At 32.9% G+C, this 14,791-nt stretch overlaps 1 pseudogene; it reads left to right on the top strand.

Annotated features, from left to right (window-relative positions):
- The first annotated feature begins 8,706 nt into the window (after positions 1-8,706).
- Positions 8,707-8,819, top strand: LOC113190776 (U2 spliceosomal RNA; annotated as a pseudogene).
- The last annotated feature ends 5,972 nt before the right edge of the window (positions 8,820-14,791 follow it).

Below are 14,791 nucleotides of genomic sequence, written 5' to 3'. Positions count from 1 at the left end.
TCTGAGACTGAAACCACTGTTAAGTCGTTGCCAATACCACTAAAACAACAAAGAAAGACATGAATATTAACAATCTAGATTGTAAGGTTACGAATACAATGTGCCTGATGATTGGCAAAGGACAATGGAAAATATAAAGCAAAATTTGTTCCTGTGTGGGAAAAAGGAGAAGAAAGATATATGCAATTTAATAGTTATTGATAAATTCTAATTCAATAAATTATTTTGTTTTATTTTCCTAATCATGTAACACCTTTTTAAAGGTAGAATACTTGTAGTTTAGAACATAGACCAAGAAGTCAGGCTGACTGCAGTTGAACCTCAGCTTGGCTGCTTAAAGTCTGTGTGATCTTCGACATAATGCTTTGGGTCCTCACTTCCTCACCAATAATGGAGATAATAATAATTGTACTACTTAAACAAACTATTCTCAAGATACACATAGAGTCAATGAATATTTAATATCTTTATTACCTCTGCCATATGGTCTCAAAAGAGACACATATTAAATAACATGCCCACAGTTATATGGCACATATCTTTATATACATTGGATTAAAATAGAAATCATTTTTACTCAAGAATATATAATCATAATCCCACTGTCTTATTTTCTCTAGTATAAAAGGTTAGACATGCAATTATCAAACAATTTTTCTCTTTATAGTATTTTTTTACTCTAGATTATTTATCAAAACTTTTTTAATATTTTGCTCTAAAATTCATGACAAACTTGAATTTCTTAAGTGTTGCATTAACATTTTAGAAAACCAAAATAAATTTCTGACTGACATTTTCCTTTATTGCAGCCACCTGGAAACACACATGAAAATAGTAAGATTATTTAGCATGTCACCTGTCTATTAATCAAGTCTAAAAAATAATTATCTGTTGAGAAATCATTTTCAGTTGGGACATTTTAGATTTTCCCATTTTACAGATAAACAAGATATTTAAATCAAGCTCATTTTTAAAATAATCTTATTATAGTCTTTTTTTTCACTTTTGCCTAACTATTGTGCATGATTACTTAAAGATAACTTTTAAAGTTTAAAGAGACTATTTTATAATATTATAAATTTCAGTCATCATCTTGAATTTTAATTCTCTTCATTGATCATTAATTTATTTTAAATTGTCTCATTGATTCCTATTGTTGGAAGTCATAATGTAAGATATAAAAAATTTTGCTAGTCTTGCTGATATGCTGTCATCACATCACATTGGCATGAAATATGTAATATGAGCCAACTGTGTTGATTCGGAGCAAGGGCCATGGATGGAAACGCTAAGGACATGTGGTATAGACATCAGGCAGATTTATGGGAAGACTAGAGGTATTAAGTCAGAGGACACTGAAGTGACTAATGTTGTTATCATCTTCTAGTGTTGTGCACTTAAATCAGACACATGGATAGTGGGGAGTCACTTTGCTCTTTCACAAATTTATAGAGAAATTGGTAGGAGACCAAGGAGTACCCATGCAATTTTATAATAATGGAAGCTTTCATTCTGGGACAGTAGCTCTTTATTTTTCCATATTCTTTGCTCAGAGTAGTATAGTCAGAAATCAGCATCCAAGTATATTTTTATTGGTTTTAGTATAGCAGAGTAACTTGTATACATAGTTTCATAAAAACATAAGAAGATTTATTTAGTCAGTTTTCTTAGTTGAAAATATCAAAACCTATAGCAGCTAAACAGACTTGTAACACTTATTAAAACTGGTCAAAGAAGTGACAGAATTTATGACCAGTACTACTCACTACTGACAAGTGCTTACCCTCTTTTGACTTCAAGAAAGGCTGGGAAATGAAATCTAGCAGGGAAGTGATATTCTGTTACAATGAGCAAAGAGGAGAGTAGGTTTGTCAGATCAATAATATTTTCCACCATAAGCATTATATTATTGAAGTTGTTTCCTCTACCTGGTAATTGATTCCATATTTTTAAATTATGTATTTATATTTTTAGACCCTGACTTTTCTAATTTAGATACTATATACTGCATTTGTTAAAAAAAAATACTGCAAATAGTCTTGATACCCTCTATTGATGCTCTATCCTTCCCTTAATACTGTCATATCATATACTTAACTGAATATATTCTTAGAACACTATAGCTATGGAAACATTTTAATACTCAGCTGATTATTTTTTTTCCTTTGTAAAGATGTTTTGGATTAATTTTCCCAGTTTTTGCACTTTATTATTGGTATCATTGCCCATATACATACTTTTATTTCTATTTAGGTACTTTTCCTGAGAAACTATCATGTTTTCCACCTGTATCAATTCTACCATTTTACCCCTATAGTTCCAAGCTAGAACCTTCTTTCTCTTGAGCCAATAGGTACAGCTTCTCTTTTCCAGAAGTCTATCACATCACCATCATTATAGACCTCTTGTGATAGAAATACTAAGCCCATAAATGGTACATTTCCTAATATCGTTCAGTTATTTGGTTTTCATAGGTTTAATGGCATCCATTCAATCTCCAAACATTGAATGTTCCTCATCAATCAGCATAATTCCATTATTTTTTTTTTGCCAGTAACTGTTTTAGATACATTCATGTTAAGCAGGCTTCTGTGATAAAAAATGGAGATGATACTGGGGACAAGTTTTCAAAATAGAGGTAAGATAACAACTCCCTTTGGAGTAGGCAATTTCCTCTGATAACAACATACATATTTATGTTAATTTCCTTTGTTATGATAAAGAACATCTAGAAAACCATAGAGAAGCTTTTCTGGATCTCTGAATTTGGGATCAGCTGAAATAATCACTTTTGAGGTAACCCTGGCTTCAGATTTTTGTTGTGATGGATAACCTTATACATATGCATTATTTTCTATAGATTTTTAAGATTTTTTGATATTTGTTCCTTTGGGCAACAGTGAGCTTTACTATTATATATGAAAATGAAATTCTCATATTTTATTAAGTTTCCATGATTTCATTTTTCTGTTTGACATACCACTTCTCTGAAAGTGTTTTCAGAGTGTTCTGTGATACACTACCTATGCTTGCCTGGAGGTATGCTTGCATTTCCTGGTATTTAAATATTTTAACTGCTTTTAAAGTTATGTTTTCTAACTTATTTTCCTTCCACAACTTACAATACTACTCTATTATCTTCTAATACTTAAGATTGTTCCCCAAACTGAATTATTTAATAAAGAATCTTTGTAACTTACTGGATTTTTTAAAAAAAATTTAAATGACTTACATTTGCTTTGAGTCTGTGCCATTGTTCTGAAATTGTGTTTAATTGGTGTAGGGGATTTTGTCTGTGGGGAGTTTGTAAGTTTGATTGTGTTTTCCATTCTATGGAACATTTTTAAATAGAACATTTTCTTTTCTAAAGTGGAAAATTCTCAATCAATCAAATATAAATGTATTATATAGACATATTTATCTTTTTCTGAGTCTTTACTAAAAAAAAAATAGGCTCAGGCTTACAGTTTCTGATCCAACATATAAGGAACTGACCTAACCAAAAGTAAGCAACACTTCTTAGAATCCTGGGAGTTATTGAAGTCAAAGGGAAAACCATTGCCTGAAAAATTGAAGAGACAGATAGCGAGGTAGGAAAACTTACACTATAATAGACAAATTGCTTGGATACTCTGTGTGTAGACAGTCTTGAGAGTTAAAATTTCCAGGGGCCAGGGGAACTATTTTGAAATGTCGCCCACACTTTTGTTACCTTTACCTATAGGAGACCTATCAGATCCTAAGTGTGTGGATTGGAGAACTATTTCCTCCTCTCTCTGCAAGGGGAAGAGGGTATAAGTAGTCATTTTAAACACATGCAGAGAGAGTTCTGTTGGCTGAGTAAGGCCTGTCTTCAAGAGAAACTACTCTCCCAGATCCTAAAAGACTGGGGCTTCAGAGAGCCCTACAGACCTAAAGGAGGAGAAATAGATAAAATGAACTCCTCAAGCCTTCCACATCTGGAAGGAGAAGATACCTAACCTCAGCCCTTCTAGCCTTCTTGTTACACCTAATGGGGAGACACCTAACCAACCAATCAAACCACAAAAAACAACAACAAACACAAATGACGAACACAGGTGGTAGTCACAACCCAGAACATAGGCTTATGAAAAGACTGAGATATAAGTAATGTACAGTACAGCAGGTCCTGTTGCCCCAGACCTTGCCATTAATCTGTGGCACTCCTGTATAATAATGAGGGAATTCAGCCGAAAGAACATGCCTCGGACCTTCGGGAAGTCGCTAGAGAGATCTGAAGTTGAATTCACAGGCAAACACATCAGGAACAACAGGGAAAAATGTGTCCTTTAGCATCTAGCACTGAGGGAAGCATAACCTATCTCACTGAGAGGAAAACATAAAAATCTCCTACTGAAGGCCTTGTCCCCTTAGATTCTTACACTCAACGAACCATGTCCCTCTTTCAACCAAAGTAATCAAAAGGCAGACTAAAAGACAAAAGCCACAGTGTAAAGAGACAGAGAAATTTCAGAACCTTAATAAGTATGTCAAAGATCTGGAGACTCTTGGACTTTAAAATTTAAAGAAATTGATCAATTTACCAAGTTCTGTAGTGGAAAAAAAAATGGTCAACATATAAGAAAAGATTGACAATGTCCTAAAAAGATAAAAGAATGACTAATAAGTAAAAGTTAGGAAATAAAAATGTCATGGGTTTGTTTGCTTTTGATTTCATGATAATACCTTTCTAATAAAATGAGTTAGGCTAGGAATGAGTGAACAGATTTACTCTCTGCTGAGACTGTATGTGCCAGAGGCTGAAATTTCATGGAGGGTTCTGTTATGTCTCCTCTGTTACCTACCATATGTTTCCCTAGAGACTTCATCTTCAGTCGTTTCTGAGCCCTTCAGTTGTATCAGTTGTGATCCCTATTATTACAAAATATCCTGATCAACGTGGTAGAATGGTATGGGAGGAGGTGGGGCCATAATTAATTTTAGAACTTTTACTAGGTTTGTGCTTAGAGACTGTGACCTTCATGAGTGCTTCTCAACTTTACTGCTTCTCCTCTCATATGCAAAAGGAAAGCTAGAAAGGGCTGGAGTTAGTTATTTCCCTTATCATAAGTAAAACAGTTTTCTTGGGATGTTCTTTGTTAAGGACAACATGCTATAGGCCTATATTTAAAGTGATTATTTTCCCCTTCCACAACCAGAATCAGGAGAGGATGCTCATCATTGTCATTCTGAGAACATGGGAGGGTTTCTAAAATAAGGTTTCGGGAGATTCCCATAAGATATTGGTCCATGGAGCTTTTAATATCTCAATGTAAACAATGCTCAACCCCCAGCAAAAACTCACTTTCTGATTCCAGAGGCAGCATCTTCATTTTCCAGGGAGCTGTGCTTCTCTATTTGCCCCTTTCCGGTTTTTGGTATAGCAGTTTGATGAATGACCTCAATTCTCTGATAGATCTACAAAGAGTTTTTGACATTTTGTTGCTATGAGGATAGGGTGGCCACTTCCATGACGTGTATCCATTATCCTGGAAACTGGAAATCTGTTTTTGCTTCTAATTATGGTGGAATTCCTCCAGTTTCACTGCATTCCAGTTACAATGTTTCTCTGGAAATGTAGGTATTGATCATCTTGAATTCTGGTTTCTATTTAGGAAGGATATGTAGGCTTCACTGTGCATCATATTTAATGTTTAGATGATATGAAGAGAAACTCCTGAGGAAATATAATTTGATGCTACAGTCTTATATTTATAGTTATCATTTTCAAACCTAAGAATCTAGTTCTCTGGATTAAAAAGTACAGAAAAAGACAAGAAAAAAAATGGGCTCATCAATTTCCTTGCAAGGTAGTTATACTGTCCCTTTTTTTTTTTTTTTTTTTTTTTTTTTTTTAAGGATGCTGCAGCCATCCTGGAATACTTCAGTCAAATTCTCAAACAATATTACTTTCTACTTTGAAATACTGATATATAAGGCTATTAACCAAGAAAAGAGCAAACTTAACCATTTCTTTTCCATTCAAATTTCCACGCATTTCAACCATTCTTCATCTCACGTAGGCTGGCATTTTCTTAACAGCTTACTTCTATTCTCTTTTCCTAAGATTTGTATATGCAAGTCAGATCTATTAATTTAATTTTTGGTTTTATGACATCATATGAACATCATGTAGATTAGGGTCTGAAAAGAGAATTAGCAATGCTGTATAATGTATCACTTGTCAAGATGTAAGTCTTACCACAAGGTTTTATATATTTGTTTTCTGAGATACTTTCTGAGTCATACACTTTTTATTTTAAGGTCTTTTCCCCCTATGTTCTTGAGGATATTATTTCATTTGTGAATAATGAAATAATAACATGAGAGCCTTCATATGAAGTTTTTAAGTTTATTAGAAATGATTACTATTGAATTCTTTTATTTCTATTTTTTAATCCAAAAATCTATTGATTTTTCCTTATTGATCTCCCCATTGTATAGTGGTTGCATTATATCTTATATCATAATCAATTAACTAGAGCTTATTAAAACTACTTTTTAAATTTTCTTTGCAAAGGAAAATTTATATTATAATTATTAGAAGAAAAAAACAATAATTATTTTCACCTTTCAAGACCACAACTGGTACTTGCCAAATTCATCCTTTGCCATCTATTCTAGACATTCTTTACTCTCAGCACCTCTGCCCATAGATGGTTTACTAGGTGGAGTGACCCGGATCTTCACAGCTGCATGACTTTAGCCTGTGTGCATCATGACAATCTCAGGCCTTCATACTGCACTTATCAATTTATCATAAAAATGGAAATGGAGAGTGAAAAACACATTAAGTTGATCATCTCGATGCTATATGTAAATTTCTTATCCTGTGTGTTGCAGAGAGCATATTGTATCCAGATAAACAGAATTAATCCTTCCTGACTGGTTGTGACTTTTCTCCTGACAATCTAATAACACAGGGAGTTAGAAATGAAAGGACAGTCTTAATCTGAGGATTAATGGGACTCTTACTGTGGTGTCTGGAAAAGAATTTCCTGACTAGGAACCAGAAACCCTTAAGTCTATAGAGACCAAACTGCAGGTTTTTGAAAGTATGAATTCAGCAGGTCACTCAGAGTGCATACTAGGTTGTGTTTCACAGAAAGTAGACTCAGTTGGACATCTTATTGGAAAATGCTCTTGGCATCAATGGTTGCATAAAACCTAAGAAAATAAGTTTCAGCAAAGGGAGAATTAGATTGTGACACAATTACAATAAAGCTTCAGTTACTACTGCTGAGACTTTATAAAATTGTGACAAATCAAGATGGGTTGCGGTAGACAACTCAAATGTTGTCCATATTTTCTTTGCAGAACTCAATTCCTCAGTTTCTCAACTTCTGGTAATGGGAGCAGCCAAGAGCTTTTAGTTATAAATGAGAAAATGAAGAGCCCTTTCCATTATTTACCTCAGCTAAAGAAAGTCACCTCAAGAAAAGTCACCAACTTTTCTTGGAATAATCCCCAACTAAACACTGATTAATGATTGGGCATAAAGTAAAACTATGATGGCCTAGATCCAGAATCCCCCGAGAAACAGTTCAGGCCTTTGTTGAAACTGAACTTCAGCTTGACATTTCTTTCTGCTCAATCCTGCTTCCTTCTTAACACCCAGGCATTGATCCTGAGATAAACTCCTCAATAAAGTCAGTTCCTGTCAATCTCCAAAACAGAATCAGATTCCCAGAGAATGGTTTTTGATGTTATAATCTACTTTTAACAGCTCTCCATTAAGGGAAATGTTCACTTACTCCAATAAGCAAATGGATCCAGTATTTTAATCTCAGGTTGCTGTGATTATAGTAATGTTTTTCCTGAGACCTTTCGATTTTCCAATGGATGAAACTGAAATGTCCCGGTAACTTTTCTCTGGATGTTAAGGACCCTGTTCTCAGTCTGCACACTGGATGAGAAAATAAGACCAGTACTCTAGCTGTCCCACACAGAGACTTTCAACCCTCCCTGCTTTATTGCCTGCCTTCCCTCCCTCCTTCCTTCAACCCTCCCCTCCCTCCTTCTCTCCCTCTCTCCCTCCCTTCCTTCCTTTTTTCCTTCCTTCCTTCCTTTTTTCCTTTTTTCCTTCCTTCCTTCCTTCCTTCCTTCCTTCCTTCCTTCCTTCCTTCCTTCCTTCCTTTCTTTTGTGCTGGGGATTAAATCCAGGGCCTTTATCATTCAGCTAGCCCCCAGTCCTTTTTATGTATTATTTCGAAGGAAGGTCTCCCTAAATTGCCCAGGCTGGCCTTGAACTTGCAAGCCTCCTGCAAGTCTTCTGAATCACTGGGATCATATGCTGCACCACTGTACCTGGTTATAAATAATCCTGTTATTTTTGGTTGAACTTCTTACTCTGGACTTTACTATTGCATCCCAGATTCCATTGTTTCATGGGAAGAAAAAGAAAACAAATGTTTCCAGAAAATAAATCTCTCATCTCTAAGCAGATGTTTTGTTTCCTGGCATTTTTATTCTATGAACTAAAGGAAAGGTGACCACCATTCTTACAAGTTTTTCTAAAACATTGGTTTATCCATATCCTTTGCTCAGTTTCCTGGTGGCTCAACAGAGCTGAGTGATTTTCTTAATCCTCCACTGTCTACTTGATAAAAATGTAATACACATACTATATAAAAATAAATCCTTGGAACACTATAAATTCTAATTTTAAAAATTCTAAATAATGGTATTGCTTCTAGGCCTTTTGGCGAAGATCAAGTGTAGTATCTGTTCTTATCAGTTTGATAATGTTTTATTCAGCAATACTCTATGGGATAATATATATATGAAAATGACTATATTATGAAAATTTTAACAAAACTATTGAAAATACAGTAGGAAATGGATAGGAGCTGAGGATACCAAGATGCTTTAATAGACAAATGTAATGATTTTAGTAAGTATCACATATAATAAAAAGAAAAATAATTAAATTTCAAATAAATTGATGCCTTGGTGAATTTATTACTAGTTATGATCATTCTTGGTGATTTTTAAAATAACATTCAAAAGCCACAGTTACTTTCCATACATTTGGAACTCATTTTAGTAGCATCATTGTAAACTGCTATACAATTTCTCCAAACAGTGACTCTGGAAATCTTTCTTTGTTTTGTTTTGTTTTTTAGACAACATTTAAATATTTAGTTATAGAATCTTAGTTTTAGCTTCATAGATGGTATCTCATATACAGAGTTTTAAGTCAGTTTTAATGGCTTTTGGTACTGCAATCTTGACCCCTATCAAATACAAAATTTTTATATTTATTGAAACAATAATACACAATATACATTTTCATAATCCAACAATCTCTATGGGTACTAATATTGTTTCTAACACCATTTTATTATATCCAGGAAAAAAAATAGTTTTGAAATCCTTTTTGCATTAACTTACTTTAGATAGATATTTTTATTCATGTAGTCTTTTCCTAAGAATTTATATCTTAAAGAAATTCTGTTTATGTGTTTGTCTATGTGGAAGACATTTAAAGTTACAGTTGGTCACTCAAGAATGTCACAAAATATAATTTCTCGAGATTTACATGGATACATGATACCATTTAACAGGCAGCAAAATGACTGAGCCAATTAAATTATCGTCATGGTGTTCCCAAAAGCTCTTGTGTGAGACAATGCAAACAAGTTCAGAAGTGAAATGATTGGGTTATAAGAGCCTTAATATAATCAGTGCATTAATCAACTGATAGAGATTAACTAGGTTTTGATTGTAAGTAGGTAGGGTGTGGCTAGAGGACATGGATGGCAGAAGATATGCTCTTGGGGTTTATAGTCTGTCCTTGGTAAGCAAGAGTCTCCCCCCACCTCTCTGGTGCCATTTTCCCAACTGCTTTTCTATGCCACACCCTTCCACCACGATGTTCTGCTTCTGTTCTTGAGTATCTGGGCCCCCAAAGCCCTCCAACTAAAGACTGAAACTGCGAGCAAACAATAAACTAAAATTTTCATCCTCTCCTTTTCTGGTCTGGTCTTTCAGTCACAGCAGTAAAAAAAGTAGGGTAAAACAATTATTTTTAGATTCAGTGCAATTGGTCATTTTGCAAACTACATCGATTAACAAGAAATAAAAATAATGGAATGTGATGAGCATGATTACCTAAGTACATGTATGACTGCCCATATGGTGCAATGCTACATCATGTACAATCAGAGAAATGAACGTTGTGCTGCAATTGTGTACAATTAATCAAAATACATTCAGCTATCATATATATCTAATTAAAATAAATAAATTTTTAAAAAGGAAATAAAAATAATATGCTTGCTCTTAGAAACTGGTATGATATTTTTTAATACATAGACTAGAGGATGTACTGAATGTGTGTTCACTAGATATAAATATAGTATTTTTATTTTTCAAAAATAAGATCCCTTCATTTATCAGATTTTTTTTCTACACAATATTTAGAGACTAAAAATGAAGAGAATATATAATTTTTTCCTAAAATCTTAACATGTAAAGTTGAAGAGGTAATAATGCTTTTTTACTGAAGTAAAATTCAAAGATGAATGTGCCAAACAATCAAAAGTTATAAAATGGGAAGCATATACTAAAGACTTTTTAAGGGTTTCATTCTTTAGCTGTATCTAAATATTTCAAAGAATTTTTTCCCTGACAGCTATTTTAAAGTATTATCTCCTAACAATTTTTCTTTTATATTCTCTCCTTCTGAAGTCAAAGAGCCTAAACTAAACAGTTCCATGATCTACTTTTCAAAAGTAAGGTTTTGTTTTGAAACTGAATTTGATCTCAGCTGGGTATTTTTTTTTTAATAGTAAAGTATTGCATTCTGATTTCTTACGCTGTTCCTAACAAAAATAAATGATGCATTGTTTGATTTATAGAAAATAACTGTTGGAAAGACTTTGTAAACCTAGAATTTTTGTTAGTTTATTATTTTATAAATTACATATCTATTTATATAAATCTTATATGCATATATTCCCATTCTTTAACATATTCCTTTACTTATTATAATAACAAAATGGCAAAAAAAGGACAAAAAAATCAGACCTATTATGTATATTTTACAAAAAATAACCATACTAATTTGTTGGCCAAGTATAGAAAGATTTGTGTCTATATATTCAAATATTTATCTGTAGTCATTTAGGAAATTCTCAAAATACATATTTGAGAATATCTTCCACACTAAGATACATCACATTATTGGTAGAACAGAGTTCCTCATCCCACTCATCCCATCAGTATCCAGAGGAAATCTCTGTGAAAGTTCTTTAACCTAATAATTTAAAATAATTGAAAAGAGCTTTAAGAATTATAGAAAAAAATGGTCAGGAGTTTTTAGTGATGATTAGAAAAATTAATTACAGACTAATTAGCTGGGGTATTATCAAGAGAACAATTTGTTTTCATATCAAATGTTTCAGTCTGAAGCTCCACTGGGGTATTTTCTTTTTCTTTCTTTCTGTCCTGAGCACAGGACACGAAGAAAAGGACTGAGCTCACATTGAGATGACCGATTCTGATGCTATGTCATTCAGGAGGAAGAATGAAAAACACAGAGTCAGGGGGAGTAGGAAAAAGACAATGAGACCAGATAGTATGAGGGAGGACAGAACAGGAATAAAGATGGATTCCATAATAAAGATGGAAATGATAAGAGTTTATAGGAAAAGCAAAGATCTTAGCTAACACTATTTTTCTGGGCCTTTTGTTGTCTAATGGTTATCAAAAACTAAGAAGTTATGTTCAGTGATGAGTGCTCATTGACTGGTATGACAAAGATAAAAGTGTTATGGAAGGAGTTATAAACTCTTGGACACATGAATTATTTAATAAGTCCTTTCTCTAAGTTTTCCACTGCACTGATTTAATTTGTAAGGCTCTTCTAATGAAATTTTAAAAGTTACCCACAAATATATCAACAACTTTTAAAGTGCACTTTCTAAACTTTCATTGATGTTAAATGCTTTGCAAGTTGCTCTAAACGGTAAATGTTCGAGCTAATGGCTGCAAGTTAGATGGAGAGTGTCTGTGGCTTTGTCATTTGGGGGTTGTGCTGTCCTGACACTCCTCCTCTAAAGCTGGAGCAGGCTGCTAGCTTTGGGCTTCCGCAATCTTTATCCTTGCTCTGATAGAGCGGGCATGTAAATCAAGTCGATCTGTCTGTTTCTCTTTTACATTGGGCTTTTAATTCATTGTGATAGATTTTGTCTTTCAAGTCATGCCAGACCCACTGGGATTGATGCGCTTTTCATCTGTCACTCTCTTCACACTATTTGATTAAATTGGTTCTCCTGCTTTCAGGGAGACAGGCTAAAAGCCTAAGAGGCCATTTCTAGCTCAAATGTGTGATTCAACTTTTTTACTATCTGCATTCTAGTCATTAGCCTGCGTTTGGATATAATGGAATTGCTATAATCTGTAATTTTGTCCTCTAACACCCTTTGAAGGCAAGAATTTTAAGTGAAATACCACAGTATATAGTCGTATGGTTTTACACAGATGATAAAAAAATTCATTTCTCAGAAGAGATTTTGCATTTCATTATATTCCTTTGGGGGGGAAAAACACATAGCATATTTAAAATGAAATAAATATAAACATTCTTCAAGAAAATGTATAGTTATTATATCACAATTCTTTTTCCATGATATAACTAAAAATTATATTGACTTAATATAAGAGGTATGACACTAATGAAATATTCTAAATGTATTAAGAGCTAGAGTTTCCAATTCTGCTATTTAGAGCTAAGTCCAAATTCTGACTGTGCTTCATGTGGTAATTTCTAAAGTAAGAAAGCTGAATTGAAGAAACTCCAGTTATTTTTAGCTCTTCACAGTCTGTTTTAGCTTTTTTAGAAACTATATTTAGTTTATTATGTGTCTCTGTGTGTGTTAGTGTATATATCTACATATATATCCTTCTGGATGAGAAAGTTAATGGAAATGAATTTATAAGTTATTTTCATAAAGTACTCTATTTCAAAGATTCACTTTTCTGTTTCATCTTTAAATATTTACATATATTTTATTTTAAAACTTAAACTGTTATTTTTGTTTAGGTATTTTGGAATTTAGGCAAAATTGGGCTCAAATCCTTATTTATATTCTTAATATGTGATCTGGAAATATTGTGTATGTACATTTGATATTTGCAAGTTTATGCATTCATACTTAGGTGTATTGTCATATGTATATGAAAATAATATTTATTATTATAGATGTATATAAAAATAATATTTATTATTATGTTATAGAGTTGATATAAGTTCCTTAGTATAGTGGTATTAGAGTAATACATGTAGTTAGTAGAATGAGTAGTGTTGTAGTATGTGGAAGGTGAGAAATGTTCAGCAACTGTACCAAATGTAGATTGTAGTTACATTAGAAATTATGAAGCATGCCACTCTTTGGTATATATCCAAAGGACTTAAAATCAGCATACTACAGTTACACAGACACATCAATATTTATGGCAATACAATTCACAATAGCTAAGCTATGAAACCAACCTAGATGACCATCAATAGGTAAATGGATAAAGAAATGATGGCCTATGGACACAATGGAATATTACTCAGCCATTAAGAAGAATGGCTTTATGAAATTCACTAGGGTGTGGATGGATCTGGAGACTATCAGCTAAATGAAATAAGCCAATCCCAAAAACCTAAAGGTTGAATGTTCTCTCTGATATGTAGATGCTAACTTACAATAAGGTGGGAGAGGGGAAGAATAGAATTTTATTGGATTAGAAAAAGGGAAATGAAGGGAAGGGATGGGAAATAGGAATAGAAAAGATGGTGGAATGAATCTGACATAACTTTCCTATGTACATGTATGAATACATCATAGTGAATCTCAACATCATGTACATACTAAGATATATTTCATGCTTATATAAATATATCAAAATACATGTTGATATATTGTCATGTATAACTGAAAATAACAAATAAAAATAAAAAATAAATTTTGATAATGTGTCAGATATGACTTTTTTAATACTCCAAATTCCCGTAGAAAATTAATGCTATAATATTCTTATCTTTACCTACAATACCTGGATCATGTAATGTAATTTTTCCTTTGAGAAACCAGTATGTCACTAGTTATGTCACCAGGAAGTCATTCTGCTGACAGAAAGTACTCTAAATTCACTTCTTGTACAACTGGATTATTTGAAATATATAACATTAATCATTCATATTGGACTCAAATTTAGTGAAAGGGAATTTCTGGATATTTGTTGGAATTTTTAATATGTAATTTATTTTCTATTAGGGACAGAAATGGATGATCTGACTCCAACCTCAAAAAATCTAAAGCTTAAGAGACATAGAGCTTAATAGTTTCAATAACATCAGTAAAGGTGAAGATTCTAAAGTACAATCATCCACCTCAGAATTTTTTGGTGTAAAGGATTCGTAAATATTTTTGGTGAACCAGATAATTGGTAATATTCACAGAGAACTGGCATTTCTTAAATGTTTGTCCTGTCTTAGGTTTTAATAGTGAGAAAGTGAATTTCTTAGAGCTTTGGGAGGAATAAATCATCAGCCAATTTTGTAAATAAATATATGTCTAGTGATGTGCTAGTAATGTTTAACCACCAGTTGTCTGGAAAAAATAAGTCAGCCTGTATATATGCACATAACTTTATTATAAACTTAATGATATACAGGATATATAGCACCAATTTAAAATGTCACAAATATACAATACTGTTTATTATAAATTCCATATATCTCAGCAGTTCTCATAAAATGCTTTTATTGATTTTG

The sequence above is a fragment of the Urocitellus parryii genome, chromosome 2, assembly GCF_045843805.1.
Source record: "Urocitellus parryii isolate mUroPar1 chromosome 2, mUroPar1.hap1, whole genome shotgun sequence".
NCBI classification, from domain to species: Eukaryota; Metazoa; Chordata; class Mammalia; order Rodentia; family Sciuridae; genus Urocitellus; species Urocitellus parryii.
The sequence above is the reverse complement of the archived record's forward strand: the minus strand, read 5'-3'. Positions and strand labels throughout refer to the sequence as shown.